This window comes from Solanum dulcamara, chromosome 3 (assembly GCF_947179165.1).
Source record: "Solanum dulcamara chromosome 3, daSolDulc1.2, whole genome shotgun sequence".
Lineage (NCBI taxonomy): Eukaryota > Viridiplantae > Streptophyta > Magnoliopsida > Solanales > Solanaceae > Solanum > Solanum dulcamara.
The window spans coordinates 50,428,090-50,450,919 of record NC_077239.1 but is presented as its reverse complement, the minus strand read 5'-3'; the positions used below and the strand labels follow the sequence as shown (position 1 = coordinate 50,450,919).

At 37.0% G+C, this 22,830-nt stretch overlaps 1 pseudogene; it reads left to right on the top strand.

Moving 5' to 3' along the window:
- The first annotated feature begins 8,705 nt into the window (after positions 1–8,705).
- On the top strand, positions 8,706–22,376 carry LOC129882589 (mediator of RNA polymerase II transcription subunit 19a-like; annotated as a pseudogene).
- Positions 22,377–22,830: the final 454 nt, after the last annotated feature.

Genomic DNA, 22,830 nt, shown 5'->3' with positions numbered 1-22,830 from the left:
CTATTAAGACCTCATATTCAGCCGAGGATTATGCTAAATTGTATATTTTAGAGTTGGTTAAGCTTCATGGTGCTCCATTGTGTATCATCTCGGATCAAGGTACTCATTTTACATCATATTTTAGAGGTCTTTCTAAAAGGGCCTTGTTGCTCAGGTGAAGCTTAGTACAATCTTTCACCCACAGAAGGATGGTCAGGCTGAGCGTAGCATTCAGACAATAGAGGATATGTTGAGAGCATGCATCATTGATTTTAAATGATATTGGGATGATCATTTGCCATTGATAGAGTTTGCTTATAATAACAGTTATCATTCCAGCATTGAAATGGCTCCATTTGACGTTTTTTGTGATAGGCAGTGTAGATCTCCTATTGGTTGATTCAAAGAAGGAGAAGTTTCTTTGATAGGACTCGAGTTGGTATTTGAGGCTAGGAGAAGGTTAGACTCATTAGAGAAAGACTAAAGACGGCCCAAAGCCGACAAAAGTCCTATTCGAATGTGAGAAGAAGGGAACTTGAATTCCAAGTTAATGATTGGGTTTACTTGAAAATTTCACCCTTGAAAGGTGTGATGTGTTTTGGTAAGAAAGGAAAGCTAAGTCCTCGCTATGTAGGCTCATATCAGATTTTGAGGTGGATTGGTAAGGTGGCATATGAGTTGGATTTGCCTTCTGATTTGGCATCGGTGCATCTGATAATTTACATGTCTTTGTTAAAGAAGTTTGTTGGTGATCCTAGCTCTATTGTTTCATTGGACATCATTGAGGTTAGAGAGAGTCTTTCTTATGAAGAGGTTCTGGTTGAGATCTTGGACCGACAAGTTAGAAAGTTGAGAAACAAAGAAATAACTTCAGTTAAAGTGTTATGGAGGAACCAAGAGATTGAGGGTGCTACATGGGAAGCCGAAGCCGATATGATGTCCCGATATCCTCATCTCTTTCCTTTTGTGCCTAGTTGAGATGTTTAGCTCCTTCATGATCCAACTAGCCATAACATCTCGATAGTGCATAAAATATGAAATCTTCAATTTCAAACTAAAACATGACTTTAAAACTCATTTCATGAACATGAATACATATCACTCGCCGAGGAAAGAAAATAAGGAATTTTTAGGAAAACTATGAGAATAACTGAAACACATGATTTGGGTTGGTTGGATCATGAAGGAACTAAATACTTCAACTAGGCACATAAGGAAAAAGATGACCACAAAGGCCATCATATGCCGTATTCAACACCACGGCTTGAGGTATGCCACTATGGTGGTGATTCAAAAACCAAAGATCTACAAGAAAGGGTCTACGATAGGAACCACGGGGCATGGGGAGCACCATGAGTCGTGGTGACCCCTCCCCAAAGACCCCCAGATATTTACTCCATGACAGGGACTACACTTAACCACCACGGGTTGTATTGACTTACACGGACCATGGAAGTATCCGTGGTGGTCACCCCTGCAGACTAACCTGTTGAGATCCTCACCACAACCCTCACCACGGGCAGCGGTGACCTTCACAGGCTGTCATGGTCTCCATGAAGGAGGTCCTCTAGAATTTCTTTTTCCCCAAGTTAAAGGCATTGACCAAGAACACCACTACGGCCCGTGGTGAAGTTCACGGCATGATGGGTCCTTTGTGTAGTCCTATTTTCCAATTTTAATGAAGGCTAATTTGGTCATTCCTTACACTTTCATTAATGAATGTGGACAATTTTTGGGACTAGATTCCTACCTATTAACTACCCTAAAGTCTTCTAACCCTCTCATTCTCAAACATAACTCCCAAAACCCTCTCTCCTAAGTTTTCTCTCAAGTCCTTCTTCTCCCTCAAGTAATTCAAAATGGTTCTTCAAGGTCAAGCTTTCATTCTCTACAATTTAAGACTCATCAAGGTCAAGGTATATGGGACTTCATCTATGGGTACCTTTCACCCATGTAATCCCAAAGATTACTTCTTAAATTCTCTTATGATTTCTTCAATTACAAGCCCTAATTGCATGATTTTCATTTGGTCTTCTCAGTTATGATATACTTCAATGCTATTAGTCTAATTATACATAATTCACATCATATTGCATGATTTTAAGTTGAATTTCAATAACCCATGATATATTCTAGTTTCAAGTATGATTTATGAGATATGATCATGATTTTCAACTTATATTATATGAAAGCTTTATGAATGGGTTTAAAGGTGCTTTATGCAAAGAAGTTTATGAATGATACTTCTATGATGTTTCAAGCAAAGTTAAAGATAGGGCAAGTTAAGTCCCTAAAGATGTTTATGATCAAAGATATGTAATGATGGAAGGCCTACACCCACATTACATGAGGTATATGATAGATAAGCTAATCATATGCTTTTACTATGATGATGCTAGAAGAGCTATTCTTATGATATTTTATAAAGATGGATTGATATTAGTTATTATCTTATGATATTTTATAAAGATGGATTGATATTAGTTATTATCTTTTTCTATGATGTCTATAATCGTGTTTTATAAGTTCTGTTAGGATATTGACTAAGCACGGAGTGGACTTTTAGGTGGGGTTCGATCATGTAATGCAGTTAGTTACCCAATAGAATCCTAGTAGCAACCTTTAGTCCTAAATTATGTTGCCCCATAGTGTTACATATGCCAATATAGTGAAGCTATTGGATCCACATAGCCTAGTTAAAGAGTTACTTATGGAGTATGCCCTGGCAAGGTAGCCTCCCCTATCTCAATACAGGAGTCAGCGAATTCTATGTATTAGCTCGCATGGTCTTATATATCGGTTAAAGGTTCTATCCCACACAGTTTCAGTTTAGTTATGAGTTCTTACGATGATTATGAGGTTCTTTTGATGCATTAACCAATGAGATAAATGTTTTAATATTTTCATGGCTTTAATCATGTTTTAAAGATATTGGTCTTATTTTCCATGATTCATATATATTACGTCTTACATTTATTATTCGTGCATATTCTCATATACGTAATGCATTCCATGTATTAACACATAATTTTTTGCCTACATTATATAATAATGTAGAGACTGACGATCACGTTCATCCTCCTCCCACTCATGGCTAGAGTTTACAATTAGCTTCTTGTTGGTGAGTCCTCACATGCCCCCATCTATTATTAGAGTCATGTTAGATAAAAAGAGTCTATATCATCATTTATCATTTTGAGACTTATGTTCTATATGGGATTTTTTTTTCCGTATCTTAGTTTAGCTTTATTTCTTAATTCTCTTATATATGCTCATGAATGTTATGCTAAGAGGCTTGGTTGTCCTTTAGAATTCTAATCATCGATTTATGACTAGGTTCTAGGTCGGGTCATGACAGGATGTGCTCTTATTGATATAGAGACTGGCCAACTAAAGTTTTGACGGAATAATGAGGAGGTGATTTTCAGTGTATGTCAGTCATCATAATGATCTACGAATAGTATCTGTGATCGATGTTGTTGATGAGGTGCACCCTGGTGTACTAATTGAGAAGAGTCTAGGTGTTGAAGTATTAGCGGTAGTAATCATGAATTCTGATGGAAAGCATATTGGAGAGTATGACGAGATGGTTAGCGCATTCGATGGTATGGGGAAGTACAATGTCGCACCAAAGAAACTCGACTTGGATATGAAGAATAGAGTAACCACGCCTACAAAACCGTCCATTTATGAAACTTTGATAGTAGAGCTCAAAGACCTTACCAATATGCATTCTTGGGGCCCAACAACACCTTGTCGGCATCATAGTTGTTGATCTGAATGAAAGCCAAGAAGTAGCGCTGACATCTATACTAAGGCGTTTTAAGAGAGATATTGGATGGTTCATAGTTGATATCATAGGTATCCTACTGAGCATATGTTTTTGCAAAATCCAACTCATGCCAGACTAGAAACCTAGCATGGAGAACCACAAGAGACTTAACCCACTTATGCAAGAACTCCTTAATAAAGAGATCATAAGTGGCTAGATACTAGAGTGGTTTATCCAATAGCTAATAGTAAATAGGTAAGTCTTTTTCAATATGTGCCTAATAAGGGAGGAATCACTTTGTTGCTGAATGCATAGAATGAGCTTATTCCGATGAGGCCCATTACTGGTTGGAGAGTATGCATAGACTATCGCAAATTAAATGTGTGGTAGAGAAATATCACTTCCCAATGCCGTTCATGGATCAGATGTTAGATGGCCTTGCTGGTAAATGATAAAACTATTTTCTTGATGGTTACTCAGGCTATAATTAGATATCAATCGCACCCGAAGACAAGGAGAAAAGTACTTTCACTTGCCCATATGGGATGTTCACTTTTAAAAGAATGCCATTCGATTTGTGTAATACATCTGCAACTTCTAAATGCTATATGACGTCCATATTTTTAGACATGGTTGAAGATACGATTGAAGCTTTTATGGATGATATTTTAGTGGTTGGTGACTCATTTGATGATTGCTTGGATCTTCTAGGAGAGGTACTATAGAGGTATAAAGAATGCAGTCTTGTGCTCAATTGGAGAAGTGACACTTCATGGTGAGATAAGGCATAGTGCTTGGTCATAATATCTTAAACAAAGGCATTGAAGTTGATTGAGTAAAGATTGAGGTGATTGAAAAATTGCAACTTCCTATCTCTGTAAAGGGTGTTAGAAGCTTTCTGGGACATGCTGGTTTTTATTGTAGATTTATCAAAGACTTCTCCAAAATAGCACACCCACTATTCAAGTTACTTGAGAAGGAGATGAAGTTGGTTTTGGATGCGGCCTGCCTGAAGAGTTTAAAGAAAAGTTTATTTCGGCACCCATAATCATCTCACCAAATTGGAAACAACCGTTTGAAGGTATGTGTGATGCAAGTGGGATAGCACTTAGTTTGAAATTACTAATATCCTTCCCACGGGTACCATACCCAAAATCAAACCCGAAGCATGGTAGAAGCAAAGCTACTATACCTTCAAAAAGGGTCGCGACTCAGACACTAAGGGATCATATATATAATGAAAACACTACTACTGAAGAGGAGTACCCCATCGGGTCTGATTCACCTACCAATCCCTAGGCCACTCGAAAGCGTTTGAAATAAATTAAAATGATACTGGAGGCGATTGGAGTCTCCTCCCTTCCTCGCACTATAGAAACATCTATTTCCTCCTAGTTTGAAAAGGGGGAATAATCTTTAGCACTGGAAAGTGGTGAAGAGTCGAGATCCTATCCAGCTCCAAGTCAAAATCTGATGGAGGAATACCGAAATACCCATTATAACCCATCCAAATATTCAAGCAACCAAACTGGTATATGTTGAGGAGATGTTCGATATATACCATTATTGAAGGCCTCACATCTTGACATACGGCCTCAATTCAGTCCTAGATATTTGAGAGTTATTTTATTGTATCGATATGAGTGGATGGCATCCCCCTCGAGCAAATACAATCTGATGATGGTTCTTAAATTTTATGCATCATATGCAGCTACAATAAAGAAATAAACAATGGACAAAGCTAAGGAGTTGGATCAGCCTCCTTTCTTGACCACACTAGTCCAGAGAGGCAGCGGATCATTAGAGCTTCGAGCTAGAGGGATGCTACTAATGGTGTCCCAAATATTGATTTGTTTATGCATGCCGCCACACTAATGGACCCGATAGCCTCTATGTAGTACATCGGTGCATAGGCTCCACATTTTTGTCTTGACCCTTTGTATTTACTTTTGATATAGTGTGTTAGGGACAATGCATGACTTTTTGAGAGGGTGTAGGATGGTTATTATCATTGTGAGTGTCCAGGCAAAGTCTGAGTAGCCTAGGAACTTGATTGAGTCCTTGGAGTTTTCTTACTTGTGTTATTTCCCCGAGGACCTTTTTATTTATGTTGACCTGGCATGTTTAGGATGTAAATATGAAAGAAGAGTAGGATTGTATGGCATGATGGTTATAGTGTTTAAAATTGTAAAATAGACCCCTCCAATTTTTTTGATGTGCTATATTTGTTTCTTTGATAAATAATCGTGTGGAATTTTTGTATGATATGACGTAGACCGATAGGACAAGCATGAATTAAGCCAACGCATGAAACAAACATATTCAATGATTTGATTATGCAACTTGGTGCCATGTGTGTATGAGGTTATTTGTTAATTCTTATCGTGTTTGCCAATCCAAAACTTGCCCTGTTAGTCGTGCTTTGACAATTGAACTATTGGTTGAAAGGATCATATATCGTTCTTGAAAATAATCTACTTAGCCTAAAAGAAATCAATCAAATAAATGTGTATCCCTCGATCTAAATATTTTGAGCCTGAAATTGACCTTTTATTTTGTTTCCCAATTCACCTTCTCCGTCATTCATTGTTGACCTATATTTTAGCCTTGTCCCTCCTTAGACATTGTGCACCTCAACTAAGGCTAAATGCCTAAGTTGAGGTGGCTACTGTAGAGGAAAATAAGAAAAGAAAGGGGTATGAAAAAAGAGTGTAATATGAAAAAGGAAAATAAATGGGTGTGGCCATGAGTAGAAAGATAACAAAGAAAAGAAAGCATTGAAAAAAAGAATTAATATAAGAAGAAAAAAGAGGAACTAGTACCACATTCGAACGTTGAGAAAAAGATCAAAAGAAGGGAGAACGAAAAGCTAGTATTGGTTGTGGAAAGTGAAGATAAGTAAGGTGGTGTCGAGGAGGGAAAAAGTCATTAATATCCATATGTACCACACTTGTCTCTGAGCCTACTTATAAGTCAAAAAGTCCTATAGTGATCTAATTTAATTGTTCGAGCGTCTAAGTATTAAAAAAAGGGTAGTCCTATGGTATAGTGCATGCATGGTTCGAATTTCATTTGCAAGCGTGAGTGTTTACCTATTCCCCGTATTTGAATAGAAAATTTTGATATGTGTAAAAAATGGGGACTTCTTTCAATAAGGGCATGGCCGAACATGGTATCATTTTGGTGATTGTTATTTGTATATGTAAACTTGTCTATAGGTATAGTTATGTCAAGAATTAATCCGCATGTTATAGCTTGATAAGAAAGATAAAGTGCACTAATTTGTTGAATGAAAACAGAAGGTGTTGTGATTATAAAATGTCACATGATCGTCATAGGTTCTTGATTTAAAATGTCACGCATCGTCGCCCTTTCATGTATTGGTTGCATTGGTTTGGATACTTGTTCCTCCACTACCACGATAGAGATGATAGATTCCTAAGACTTGTTATGGGAGCAGGCGGGCTATAGGGACTTTTTCGCCTCCCTTATGGGCCCCTCTGGCCGTGAGTATTATAGTACTGGATGAGGGAGCTGCTTGGGTCCTATCTTGCATGCCAAGGGTAGGAGTAGGTGTATATCTTTGGGTTAAAGGTTTGATCACAGTTGACACACCGAATTCCTGCATTTCTTGCATTCATATGCATCATCCATCACTAGTATAATTGATTGATGTTTGGCATCCGCCAGTTTTATGGGGATCGGTTGTGTTATGTTTGATGTTTGTACCTTTCAGGAGTATGGGCATCTAGTGGGTTATTGTTTGATTATACTTGTGTTTATTTTGTATTGCATTGGTAGATGGTTAACTGTGTGGCCTATACTTGACTTGATGTTGGTAGTCTCTGTTAGGTTGAGTTGGTTTAATCTTTAGGTTAATATGTGGTTAGCTGGGGTCTTCAACATTATTTCCTTGTTAGTTGACTCTTGTAGTACTTCTTGTTGCAAGTAGGTTGTTGGACTTGCACTCCCAGGCATGTTCCTTGACTCGATTCCTTTACTCCATGTATCTTATTACTGTATTCTCATTTCTTGTATTATCAGGTTATATCTCCTGTGTAGTGACTTGTGTTGTACTTACCTTGTTTATATGTTATATATACTTGCCTTATCCGTGGATCTCAGTAAGCCTATGCTTACTGAGTATCATTCGTTTGGTACTTATACTACAATTCTGTTTCCTGTAGATCATAGGAGAGTTATTGCTTTTGATTTGGATTTCGTACATAGTAGCTTTAGATTCGGAGATTTGGTGAGCTCCTGACGTTCGAAGTTGTCGATTTTCATCTACTTTAGGCTAGGACTAATCTTTACTTTTCTTTCGAGACAATCTATACTTATATTTGTAAAAGCCTTGTACTCATATTTTGATTAGATGCTCGATCATTGACTAATGTCAGGTCTTGGGAGTGGTTTCTTGTGTTATATATTTAGTTATTCCTCTTTCTTCTCATTATTATTGTCTTTCGTTTCATTTTCTTATCTTCCACTTGATAGTCAAACACTTCTGATTCCAGGTTATGGTTTAGACTTACCTACTGGTCGGTGGTTTGTAGTAGGTGTCATCATGACCTGAGAAATCGGATCGTGACAAGATCTTCCCTAAAAAAACAACCTCAAAAATTCAAAATGCCTAGACTAAGCCTGCAAGTGTCAGGCGCGGCGCCTGGCGCGTAGCGCATGACACTCTTTCCAGGGACCTCGACAGCCTCTATAAGGACGCATGCTAGCACATCGCTCACCCTGACCAGTTGTCGATTTTATTTTTCCTCCATTTTTACGCGTGCTTTTCATTCTCAAATTTTGGACTTTATCCCAATCCATTTTCTCGCGCTTTCGTTCAATTTTTTTGGGGTCAAATTTTAAGTCCATGGATCGTATTTTATTTATTCAAAAACAAAAATTCTTACTACGAAGAAAGACCAATTAAACAGAAATAAGAATGATAACAGGTCAGGTCCAGCAAATGATCCGGTCCTAAAAAAAAAACCTACTCATACACTAATAGAGACTTTTCTAACAGAGTGTCTGATACTCTATCTCTTTGTCTTCCTCGCCGCTTGAGAAAGATGCCTCCTTGTTATCGCCTAAACCATCAGTTTAAGATGCTTCATCCTTTTGCCCTTCTTCATGCTTAGTGGTCTCGATTTTTTCGCTTATAGTATCAAGGTGAGATCATTTACTTTTTGTATAAATTTTTCTGATAGTTATTGTTTAACTTCTGATCTATCTTTTCAGGTGTGGGGTTTCAATCCTCAAGGGACCGAAGAAGGAATCAATTATCATCTAGGCCAGATCTAGGTTTGCTTAATTCTTCCTCTACTACTGTTTTAGTCTTTTCATTCTTCGTGTTCTTTTAAATTTTTGTGTGTAGGTTTGAATGTTGTGGTTGCATGGCTTCTTCACTAGCTTTTGTACTTCCAGCCTCCAAGTTCAGCAAACCCCTACTATTTTTTGTTTTTAGTGAAGCCGGGTTACTTTTTTTTGAAATATTTTGTGTTGCATATCCTTTACCGTTTCTTACTTGTTGCTTGACTAAGCTCTATCAATTGTGCATGTTAACTGTTAATGAATATGGTACTTATGAAACTTTTCATTGTACTTTGATTCTCTTTGTTCTCACCCTAAGATTAGGGATTTAAATTTTCTTCATTTATAATATCTTTTTTTTATTGCTAAGTAATCATGAAAAGAATGAAATACAAAGAAGTTTATAATTACTATGAATGCTTATTGACGGGGATGCAACACGATGCTCAAACTTTAAAGTCCTAAATTTTTCTTTTTGGCTTCAAGTTTTTCTATTTTAATCCTATACATCAAGAACACAGTATTAAGTATTAAGCTTCAAGAGATAATAAAAGATGATTGAAAATACTAAACATAAGACAAAAAATAACTAGATTATAGATATTTTTTCTTCTGAACATCACTAGTTTTTAGAATAACCAAAAGGTTCAATAAGAAATTAAGACATCTGAAATCAAAACCTTATTCATATATATGATCACTTCCACTGATCAACTTCTATTGCAAGTATACACAAACTTTGTAGCATAAATCTAATAAAAATATGATTATGTCATAAGGATCTTCAAACAAGAGATCATGTATTAGATGTGTCACACGAGCTAATCTTTGCAACTATCACATTGAGGTTAGAATGTACTCCTTTATAAACATTTTCATCTTTGCTTTAGCTTCTAATTGATATGATTAATTCAAATATTTTTTGTAAATTTTTTCCTCAATTCTTAATATTAAAATTCAAGAATCCTTTAAAAATTTAAAATTATGGCATCAATTTTCATTGTAAAAGAACAGAAGGCCATGGCTTTGTTTTTTCAGCCTTTCATGGAGGTGTCATCGGAAATGACGGAAAGCTCCCTCCAAGATAGGTCAGATCAGGGACAATTAAAGTCAAATGAGGAACAGTAATGTCAGATTACGATAATAATAATAATATAATAATAGGTTGACAGTATATCATAACAAGGAAAATAAGAAGTCCGTTTTCTTCTCTCCTGAGCTAATCGCCATTCGGAATTAGGGTTTATTTTCAGTTGAAGCAAATATTAATTCGAAGATGAAGCCTGTGATCAATTGCTAAAACCTAATTCCTAACTTTGAATTCCTTGCCTCAACTGACGACTTTCACGGATTCCAAAATTAACTTATTGGATCGTAAGCTCCTTTTCCCTATTTGCAAATTTTGTATCCAGCTGTTGTTCAAATTCTCAGATCAAGATGTTTCATTCATTAGTGAAATGATTAGAGATTTGATTGTGCTTTTAAAGCATTGATTTTTGTGTGTATTTGAAATTTGAGGGTAGGGCAAGAATCAGCTACTCTGGATGGTATTCAGAGTTCAAATCTCCACTTACACTTTAATTTTCTGGTACCTTGCTCAGTAATGTGATTGCTATGGTCAAAACTTAAATTTATTGGTCTTGTAGCATTTGTAGAGTAATTTCCTATAAATGTTGAGCTTGGGGCTGATAGTCTGCTATTTCTTGACAGACATCACAATGAATCTCTACAAATGTAATAATGGGACTGTAGCTAATTGAAGTTTCTGAGTATAAGATTTTCCTGAATGAGGAATGATACAATTGCTGTTAGCTGTAAAAAAGGAACGCAGAAAGAAGAGAGTGAGAGGAAAATCAATTTTATTCATGGTGAAGATGCCTACTGTTGTTAGTTGTTTAGTGGGGTCTCCATTTTTGCATGTTTAGATAAGAGGCATATTTCAAGCTTACGATAAAATATTTTATTAGGTACTTCTACTGCTTAGGGGATGTGGTATTTACTTATTAAAAATGAAAGAAAACTTACGAGACTTTTGCAATTGGAAACTATGTTATCGTTAGTTTTGTATAAAATTTTGATGTCTTGGTGTTTGCTATTCCTGTCGTGATTGTCTACTAAAGACAAGTAGCTTTTTCTTTTATTTTCTCTTCTTTTTGGGACTTCCCTTGTTCCCCATTAACAATCTGATTAAACATTCTGTACCACTTCCTTTTTTCATCTATGTCTTCTGCCTTGTCATCACAGATGTGGACATCATTGCTTAAGTACAACTTGCCTCCTTACCTAAAAGAGAAAGAACCTTCTACATCTTGTGAAAATCATAGTGCTGAACATTGAGTAACATTTTACCTACTTCATTTCTTAATAGATTTTGTTTTTTAGTTTTATCTCATTCCACGTTCCTTGTGGAAGTATCCTTGCATGTCCACTCTAAGACTTCCCAAACCCTCGTGAAGATGGAGCTTTAGAAATTGAAAATAGTTGAAAATATGAGTGCATCTCTGTGTGAACCCACATTCTGAATTCTCTATTAAGTTCACCCAAAAAGGTTGTAATTTTGTTCTGGATTTTGCTTTGTTTTGGCACATTATTTTTTCCGATGCTTCATATTTTGGTTTTGTTAGACCTGGAGAGATTATGTAAAATGAGGGCGTCAGGTAGCTTTTTTTTGGACAAGGTAAAATAGAGGTTGATGAGCTCTTTTTCTTTTTGAGAAGGTAACATGTAGGTATTAGACAAAAAGCCAATACATGGGTTGTACTGGAACCATATATACAAGTGAGCAAAACCATTCTACTCTTTTGACAGGAACTTAATGTGTCTATCCTTAGGGTGTTTCTGGTTGCACCAAAAACAAAAGAGCTTAATACAGTTAAGTTTGATTTTCTGCACTGTTTGGCTGCTGTTCTCAAAGCATCTAGAGTTCCTTCCTTTCCAAACTGTCCACCAAATGCAAGCAGGGACCATCCTCCATCTTTTAATACTTCTTTGTTCTTTGTGGTGGTCTCAATATTACTCTTACATCTCTTAGTTTCTGCTTATACAATCCATTCTGTTTTAGTTCCAGTGCTGTACTCTGACTGTTGCCTGGAAAGATAGTTATGGACCTTTTCTAACCTATTGATACTTTCCAGGAGATAATGTTGTACTCACATACTTGTTACTAATTTATGGATCCTGATAGCAAGAGATTTGGAAGAGGTAAGACCCTTATATTATTTTGCTTTTCCCTTTGAAACAGAAGTAGTAACATAGAGTCTTTTTGCATGTTTCCCTATATTGACTACTGCAGATATTTGATATTGCGAGGATCTTTATATGCATAACTAGCTTCTGTTATACAGTAAAATGAAATTCATTTCATCAGTTATTTGTTCAAATGTGCAGCTGGCTAATTTATTTGCACTTGCAATCCATGTTTTGTGGCAGTTCTCTCTTTCAGGATGTAAAAGTGATCTTTTACTGCTTTCTCATTTTTGTGTTGTTCTTCTGCATCCGAAGGATGCATGGTTCATTTTGGAGAAGAGAAAAGGACTAGTGATGCTATGTTATATCTTTGGGGCCTTACATGTGGCATAATTGTTTATCATAGAATGAGTTTTTGTAAAAGTTTGTCATCACAAATCAATGTATCCTCAAGCATTTTCCTTCATCACCTGGATGGGGTTAGCTGTCAGATTATAATTCTTTGACTTTAGATCATTGTGACTATTATAAGCCAAAATTGATTAAATCTTGACGAAGGGAATTAATATTTTGATCACGTGTGAGGTGCTGTAAAGATAGCGGGACTACTAAAGAATATGGGGCTTATTTTACTTATCTAAAAACAAAAGCTTATGGGTTTTCCCGAAGTGCTTGGATTTATCTCTTGATGTCTGATGATGGATTGAAATTCAGATTTCAGACTCTGATATGGTTATCTTTTTGTTAACCAAGATAACCATATCAGAGTCTTAATTTTAATGCATCATCAGGCTCTGATATGTTTATCTTTAGAATGCCTGTCATTTTTAATCAAGAGATCTTTAGTTTATAACTGTTTTAGTTTGGTCAAAATGCACTACCAGGGCCCAGAGAATTTACATGTGCTGTGGATCTTATTAGTCACTTCAAATTGTTGCCTCATCATGAGTTCTTCTGCAAGAGGTCACTTCCGTTGTCTATTTCAGATACCCACTATCTTCACAATGTGGTGGGAGACAGAGAAATTAGGAAAGGGGAAGGGATGCAGTTGGATCAGCTTATACAGGATACTTCCTTGTCAAGAGAGACGAGTTCCCGCATCCAGCCATTTGACCTAGATGTTCTTGGAGAAGCTTTTCAACTACGTGAAGCGGCTCCAGTGGATCTGCCTCCTGTAAGAAATCTACTGATTGAAACTTAAGTGACAACGATCCATTTAAATTAAGTGTCTTTTAAGTAATGCTTTAACTTCTTCTGTTTCATAGTCTGAGAAAGGCATTCCTACTGTAGCTGGAAAATCCAAAAGTGAGTCGAAAGACAAGGAGAAGAAGCATAAAAAACACAAAATAAGGACAAGGAGAAGGACAAAGAGCATAAGAAGCACAAACATCGTCATAGAGATCGAAGTAAAGACAAGGATAGAGACAAAAAGAGAGATAAAAGTGTTCATCATGATTCTGGTGCTGATCATTCGAAGAAACATCACGAGAAGGTCTGCTACTAGCAAAACCTTGAGACAATTGGTGCGATATGTTGATTCTTACAAAATGTATCATCTGCCTTTTGCCTTTTTTGGTATGAGGAAGTTTAGATGACTGGTTCAAAGAACAGCTCTTTCAAATTAATTTGCTAAATATTTTTTTTTTCTTAATAGAATTGTCTAAAGCTGATGAAATGTTTGTCATGTGATAGTAGAACTTTGCTGAAAGTTACCCTTGCTTAAATTTCATTGATTCATTCAATTCTATCGAATTTGTTATCCTTTCCTGTTGTCGGTTACCTTTATCGGATTGCAGGGAGAAAAAGTCAAGGAAATGAAAGTTTACCTTTCTTGAAAATGTGACCTGGAACCTGTGAAAAGATCTGTTGCTTGACTCTTTAGTTAATAAGGCAAAATGTTGAGTTTGGTCTATGTTTAGTTTATTCAGATACTTTGACATCAGCATAAAACTCTTTCTTGCTGCTGTAGCTTTGATACAGCTCAAGCTATCCTCTCTCTTCTGACCTTTGAATATGTTAATCTCATTTTCTGAAAAGGTAATGTAAAATTTTACAAATGATACAGCACAAAGACTCTGTTCGCTTTTTAATATCAGAGGGAATATCAAAAACAAAAGACAGCCTCAGCTAGCGCCAAAGTGATTCTAAAACCTATAGCACTATTTCCACCTCATTTACATATTCCAGTCTACACCTAAAACAAAACAAAAATATACAATTAGCCTTTGTCTTGTGAATAGAGTTGGCACCATCGTCAACGCATCTTCTATTTCTCTCGTCCTGGATAGTCTACCATATGCAAGCATGTATTAGTACTAAATTAGATGAGACTAGGTTGATGTTGTAAACTTCTATTTGCAAAACTAGGTTTTTTCCCTTTCCAATGTAAGTTCTTGCTCTAGTGATGCTTATCTACTGTCTGCTTGAGATGCTTTCTGAAAATCACCAATTTTTGCTGGAGTTTAGGACTTCTTCCAGAAGCAACAATGGTACTTCACAGTATTGAAAGGTTTGACTGATTATGATATTTTCATTGATCCCAGAAAAGGAAGCATGATGGAGAGGAGGAACTTAATGACGTTCACAAACACAAGAGAAGCAAGGTAGAACTGAATAATTTTGAGTTTATATGTTCCTTTACCTTTGGCATATTTGCAAACTTTAAGGTGGTGTTTGAACAACTTTCTTTTAAGTGTTTTCCTTGGAGAAATATTTTTGAGGAAACATTTTTGTGAGAAAGATGTCTGGATAGTTGTAGTACCTTTTTTTTCCGGTTGAAGTTGCGTGTTTTTTTATTTGAATATTTCTATTTTTTCAAAAAGTAAACCAGAAACTTTTTTTCGCAAACTTTATGAAGAACTTAACCAAACAAGTATCCAGAAAGTTTCAAGTTTATTGTTCTGAACAAGTTACATAGGTGATCTTACATTAGGACCTGTATCTTCATCTTTTTCTAACTCTGCCGTATTCACATGCTGAAATATTGCAGCACAAGAGCTCAAAGATTGATGAGATTGGTGCAATAAAGGTAGCAGGCTGAAATATGTGTGTGGTTCTATCATTTGTTTTATCCTCAGACTTAGCAATTGAGAATTTGGAGGGATCCTTTACTTAGTATTGTGAAAAATCAGAGGTACAGAAGTTAATGTCCTGCTATATCCCATTAATTGAAGAACTGATTGGTTTGCCCTGTTGCTTTAATCGTATATTTTTCACACTGGCAAGATTGTTTCATCGAGTTCACAGTTAAGTCAGATCGCACCACGATTTTGTGCATATGTGATTTTGCTTTATATAGTGGAACTTTTTCTGAAATTACCAAGACAAATAACAGACCCATTAACTATCTTTACCGTGTTAAAGGAGCAGCATGTGAAGAATCAGGTATACTTTCTGTGCTTTTGTTAGGCATCTAAATTAGTATTTCTCCTCCTGAAATGCCAGATAAATTTATCTTTAGTATTTATATCTAGATCCATGTTCCTTTTTTAAAATGCTAAGAAGTATATCATTTCAATAGACTAAATCTTAAAAACATCAAGAGGCCAAAAGGTTGTGGTAAGAAAAATATTAGACAAGTTGTGGCAAAACTCAACATGCATACTATCCCAATGCCTGACTCTATACTAAGATGAGTGTAAAATTATCATGTTTGTCTACCTTGCCGTACATGTAAGCTGGAGGATAAAAGGTGAAAGTTGCCAAAGGTTAGTTGGAAAGGATTGAAATTTCTTAGCCTTATTGGCTATAGAAGTCATTATTGTTCTTGTCTTGTAAAATTTGCATCGCTTTTCATTTTTTTGTGCCATTATGCTATATATATTATTTTTCTCTTTTTCTTGGGACTGTGACTTTTGAGCCGAGGGTCTTTCGGAAACAACCTTTTTATCTCCATGAGGTAGTGGTAAGGTTTGCGTACATCCTACCCTCCCTAGATCCTACTTGTGGTATTTCATGGGTATGTTGTTGTTGTTGTTATTGGCAATAGAAGCAATCAATTCCCTGTGATCCTTTAGCTCCTGGTTTCCAATTATTATAGAGTATTCTCTCATATAAGTGTTAAATATACTTAGGATTCTTAGTTGTGTCACTAAAAACTTTGATCCACAGAGGATGTTTTTGACTGTGTAAAAATGGAGTATATCAATTGACCAAGCATCTGGGTATTTGTATTTTATCCAACTTAGATAATGCTTAGGCAGAATGGCTCTGTGAATTTGCAGTATGATAGTTGTTCCTTTTGGACATATTCGTAGGTGATAGTGGAAACTGGAACTCTGTGAAGGAATGGCATGAGTAGACTGTCTTAACTTTTTGCTCAAGCACCCTTTTCTTAATTCCTTTTAATTATATAGCGGAGAAGGGAATTACAAGGTGGGGAATCGAACCCCCACCAACAAGACGGAAGTTTTAAGTAGCCAACCAACAGGGCCGTGATGGGCTCAAGTACCTGGGTGCATAAAACATCAATTTGAATATGTCCAATTTTTTTGGTAAATTTGTTCACTTTTTGGTTGGTAGAGTTATCATTTAAAATAAATACCAATCAAGGAGCCTCAAAAGCAGGCTATAATGCCAGAATCTAAACACCTTGTGCCTCTGTCTCGGTTGGATTTTGAGCCTCATCCTGGACCTAAGGTCCGACTGAAGTGCTAGGTAAAGTCCCTGTCTGGGACATACCTTCCATGCAGCTAAGGATCTGTGCTAGTGTATCATGAAGAATTGGCGTGGCAACGAACCCTGGAGGAGGCTAGGTTGTTCCCACAATGTCTGGCTGACGCTGAACATGCTCAACCTCTATCTTGGGCTCTGGTGATGGTACCCTTTCCTGATCTCTAGCTGGTGTTGGGGCTCGCACTCTGCCTTGACCTCTAGGTCGACCTTGACCTCGACCCGTAGCTGGAGGCCCACTTGTTGGTGCAGGAGGCTCTTGACCTCCTGTATTTGACCGCGTCCTAGGCATCTGCGAAGGAATGAAACAAGCAAATACTCAGAAGTTGCTACAGTCTAGACCACACGATAAGGAACAAAACAACGAAAGTTTTTCTAAGAATGCCCTATAGCCTTTCGCAGATAGGGTACGAACATCATCATACCGATCCGCGAGACTACTAGATACTTGCTCTTGTACTAGTGAGACCGATGAATCTAAAACTCTGATACCTCTCTGTGATGACTGCAGTTGGGACATGATGGCACCTACTACACCCCTATCGTAGGCAAGCCTAAAACCCCAACAGATAGAATTTGCAGAAGACAACAACTTAATAACATAATAATAATAAGAGGCAGAAGACGAGAATAGTAAATACAAGAAGTGAGTCATATCATAAATCTGCAATACGATACAAAATATACAAAAGAGACCCTAAAGTGACCAAAAAGGACAAATTGACACAGACAAATCCCTAGACCTGGTGTCACCTTTACAAGGGCTACTAAATACTGAAAGCTATATACACAAGAGATCTGACTCGTCAAAATACAAAATATACAAGTCAAAACAAAAGAAGGAAAGTAACAAGTCTCTGAATGCCGAGAGCTCATCAAGATCCAAGTCTGGGACAGCTGCGGAAGATCCAACGCTCAAAGAGGGTGGATCATACTTGGAGCTGCATCAGGAAAAGATGCAGAAGTGCAGTATGAGTACCAAAACACGAGGTACCCAGTACGCATCATCAGCGACCGAGCTCAGAAAGAATATATATATAAAAGAGTAAGATAGCAATTACAACTACTAACTAATAGCTTAATAACCAATAATCATAAGCCAGAACAAAGACAACTCACACAAATATCACGAATAGAGCACCACCCAAGTACACGAAAGAGTGCCGTCATATAAACAAACACGATCATGCAATGCAGTGGCTAGATGCTAAAAAGTAAAACTTGGAGGAGTCTTTGAGCCCCTCAAAATGGAACCTCGAACTCATCAATAGTGAATGTGTAAACCGGATAGGTATCCACAGGCCGCACAGAATGATACCTCGGAACTATCAATAGTAAAATGGCAAGATGTAGCTCGAACCCAAGCCAACGGGCCGCCTGGAATAGTACCTCACACTTATCAATAATACCCAAAAGTGCAATATAAAGCCATGTTAACTAAATATGCTCAATGTCATACAAGTCATGCTTACTTCAAAAATATCCCCAATTTAATCGTAGAAAGCCCATTTTAGCCAAATTAACCATATAAGTCTCGTTTGGGTATAAACCATGACAATAGTTCCCTTCAAATACTAAGTTCCTTAAATAAAGTGCAATACCGATCTTATCCCCTTCCCATTACCAAAAGTTAGGTCCATGCAGCTAACATATGTAAATGAAATTAATGCGATCCATCAAAAAATCCACACTCCACACCACAAAATCATCACACCAAAAGCAAGAAAACACCAGTCATATAGTAGCGGTACTAACTTGGGACTCTAGCTAGTCCAAGCTCAAGGCCTCGAGCCCAACAAGTATAAAATACAATGATAAAATCAAAGATAACCACACCAAGGCAACTAAATAACTTAACATTCAAAATGCACAAGGACTAAGTTTCATATCACCTAAAAGCATACTAAGGAGCTAAATTGTCAAGCAAACCAAAAGTCAACCTAAACCAAGGCTAAACGATTAAATACTAGCTAAAATTTTCGAACATGGCCATTTCAATTCTAAAAAATCCTGGAATCCTAAAATCATAACCTATAATCCTTCCTAACGATCCAACTACTCTTATACCTATACATAAACTAACCAAACCAAGTCTAAAAGAAAAACTGTAACCTAACTCAAGGATGAAAGCGCACCCAAACTCTATTTTGGAGCTTTTCCTTTCTGTAGAGCCTTCGAACGGTGCCACACTATTAAATTAGCGGATAGAACATCAAAACAAGACAATTGATATCCATATTAAAATTTACAAATTCGAATTTAAGAGGGGATAAAATTGGACCTTGGGACCCGTACACAAAATTGCAAATATGACTTCGTCACAAGGTTCCAATGTGATCAAGGAATTCATGCTCCAAAAACAAGAACAATCCGAGAAAAACTCAACCTAAAATAGTCCCACAACTATAAAATCCAAAAGTGATCAAAAACTGAAATTTAGGAGAAATTAACGAAAATTACCAAGAGAAATGGAAGATTCAACAACCCCAGAACGTACCCACACAAAATTCCAGCACTCTCCAACAAGAATCACCTAATTTTGCCAAGAAATGCTCTCAAAATTGAAGTTTTACCAAGTTGGTGATCGGGACTTATATGTTGAAAATGAGCTTAATAGCTCACGGGTGCAAGGCCATTTAGCCTTTGCGAATGTCGAAAATAGCTCCACAAAAGCGGAGGTCAGTCAATTGACTCTTCGTGAATGTAGAGGCTAGTCCAAGAATGCAGAGCATTGGCCCAGTGGCCTCCGCGAACGCAGAGCTCCTCTTCCAATTGCGGAACTCAGGTCAATTGGCCTTTGAGAACGTGGAGGTCCTCCCGCGAATGCGTAGCACATCATGGCTAGACCTCCACGAACCCAATCAAGGGCCCGCAATCGTGGAGAACAAATATTAGCTGCACCAGCAGATGAACATCAGTAACTTACAAGGATGAAAACATTCCCCATCGGGGACTCGAAGCTCGTTCGGAACCCTATCGATATAAACAAACCATGCTATCTTATTGGAAACGACATTCTGGACCAAATGGAATCAAAGAAACGACCAATAGAAATGTTGACCAAAGTCAACACTTACAAAGAATTCACAAACAATGCAACCAAAGTCACTAACTCACTCCGGAAGCTTCGGGAACCGAACCAAAGGGCATTCTAAACCAAACTTGGCATTGTGGAGCTAACTGCACTGCCAAAATTTCAATCCTAGCATGATTACCAAGAATGTTGACCGAGGTCAAACTTTGGCCAAATTTTCAAAACTAAAATGCCTAATCGCACAAACTCAAAATGATAGCCCCGAATCCCGAATCGATCATCACACTAGACCAAAATGACCCTTTCGGAGCTGATGCAAAATCATCATCCGATATTAGAATCTCCTAATGTTGACTAAAGTCAACTCTTTCAATCCTTGGGCCTAAAAAATGGCGAAACTCACTCAAAACACTCGAACTCCTCTGGAAGAGTGCCAGCCATCCCAACACCTCATGAATACTACAAAGAAGCTACGGGGAGCGAAAATTATAAAAGCACACAAAAATATGAAAATGACCACGAGGGTCATTACAGGTCCATAAGATGAGATCTAAAGGCTTGGGCTTTGTGTTCAAACAATACCATTTGTTAAACGACCTACAACTCGTAGGAAGTGGTCATAGGTAAGAGATTCAGAGAGTGGATTTATGGACCCATGTAGGACAAACGTGGATGACGACCCATAGGTCGGGATCGTAGGTCATTTTCCAGTGACCCCAACTTTTGGATATGATTTTCTATGATTCCATTGAACGACCCATTGTAGGACCTATGACCCGTACGTCTCCGTCTGTAAATTTTTCCGGCCAAATTTAATGAAGGGTATCTTAGGAAATTCCTATCCTATTGATGCCTAAATTATGTTGTTTTGGGATGTTTTGCTAAGCCTATAAGTACCTAATTTCCTCAAATTCAATTCATTCCCTCTCAAATTACTCTATGCAATAATTCCCTCTCTAGAAATTCTCTCCTAAAGGTTTGCTTCTTCTTCAAGTCAAAGGCTAGGGTTTCAAGATCAAGTCCTTCAAGCCTCCATTGTTAGAGCTTGCATTAGGTTTTTTTTTATCAAGGTATACGGAAATTCATCCATAGATCCCTTTCATCCATGGAGTCCCAATCCCAAAGGATTTCTTAATTAACCTCTATATGAATTACTTTTTAGCCCTAGTTTTGATGAAATTGCATTAGTTCAATTCAATTATGCTTTTACTTGATTTCAATGATTTAATTATGCATGATTCAATCTTAATGGCATGATTTTGATGTGTTTTACATGGACCCATGCCTTATGCTAATTTAAAGTGTGAATTTATGGAATTTGATCATGAATTTGATGAAGGATTTATGAAAGTAATGAATTACGTTTTCAAGGATGTTTTAAGTATAAATGGTTATGAAATGATTTATCATGCATTCATGTAAGGGTGGAAGGTTTTCTTACCTACCTACGGATTCTTAAAGGTGAAAGATTTTTCTCATACTTGTATGAATCATGATTTTAAGGAGCTATTCTTATGACTATGTTATGATGTGGATGGCATTTACTATTGCCTTTCCTAATGATATGATGATTAATGTTTTATCTATTCCGCTGGCATATTAACTTAGCACCGAGAGGACTTTGAGGTGGAGCTTAGTCAAGGGGCTCTAGTAGCAACCTCTAGTTTCAAACTACGTGCCCACGTAGGTTTGCCCAAATTGGCCTAGTTAGTAGATCTACATATAGCTCATGATGATAAATGATGTTACTCACAGAGTCTACCTTGGAAAGTAGCCTCTCTTTTTTTGGTGTGAGAATAACATCGGATTCCATGTTATAGCTCACATGGTCTTAAATATCGGTCAAAGGTTATATCCCACAAATGAACTATGTTTTCTTATGAGCCCTTATGATAATTTCAAATGATACATTGACCACATTTACAACTTATGATTTTAATCTTAAGATTTTAAATAATTTTTGGTGTTGCATCATATGTTTTATGTTCATTATGCTATCATGTCTACATTATGCATGTTTCTCACATACTTAGTACTTTTAATGTACTAACACATATTTTTATTTATATTTTATCATAATGTAGGGCTCGACAATCATCACGCTCATCCTCCTGCTCGTGGCTTGATTGGATTGCTTAGCTTTGTCACTTGATTGGTGAGTCCTCATGCTTTGAGGGCGTAACCAACCTGAATTTACATTTATTTCTATGACGTTATCTTTTATCCTTTGGGTGAGCTAGGGCTTGTCTTACGTCCCCATCTAGACTAGTAAAGACATTGTTAGACTATGATGATATAGTTCCATTTATTTGGACAGGTTACTTGAGTTTCTCTTTATTCGAGACTTTTACTTTGGGACTTTATCTTCTGCTTTATGATTTTATGTATGCTAAGATACTTGGTTGGAGTCCCTCAGAATTCTAATTGTCGTGTCATATTTAGGGCCTAGCTTGGGTCGTGACATATATGGACTGCGAGTTCCCCTTGGATCTTTGTCTGGAAGTTTTAGCTCGACAGAGTGTATACAACAATTGCCTTGAGTCCACCTTATCACCATATCATTGCATTATCTCATTGCATTGCATTGTTCTTTGAATTACTTGACTTATCTTATAATGTGTGAGATTGATTTGACATTATATATTTACTTTACTCATGCTGTTCTATATAAATTGACCGCATTGATACCAAAGTGGGACTTTTCTATATGTAGTGGAAGTGTTTTCTAGTTTATTTTATAAATTTGATTAATTTCTTATGCTTAGTCAATTTCACCTACTGAGTACATGTGAATTGTATTCACTCCAATTTCTAGTCACTTTCGATGCAGATTTTAGTTAGGGTATTCCTCGTGGTGGTTGATCATCTCTAGCGGACA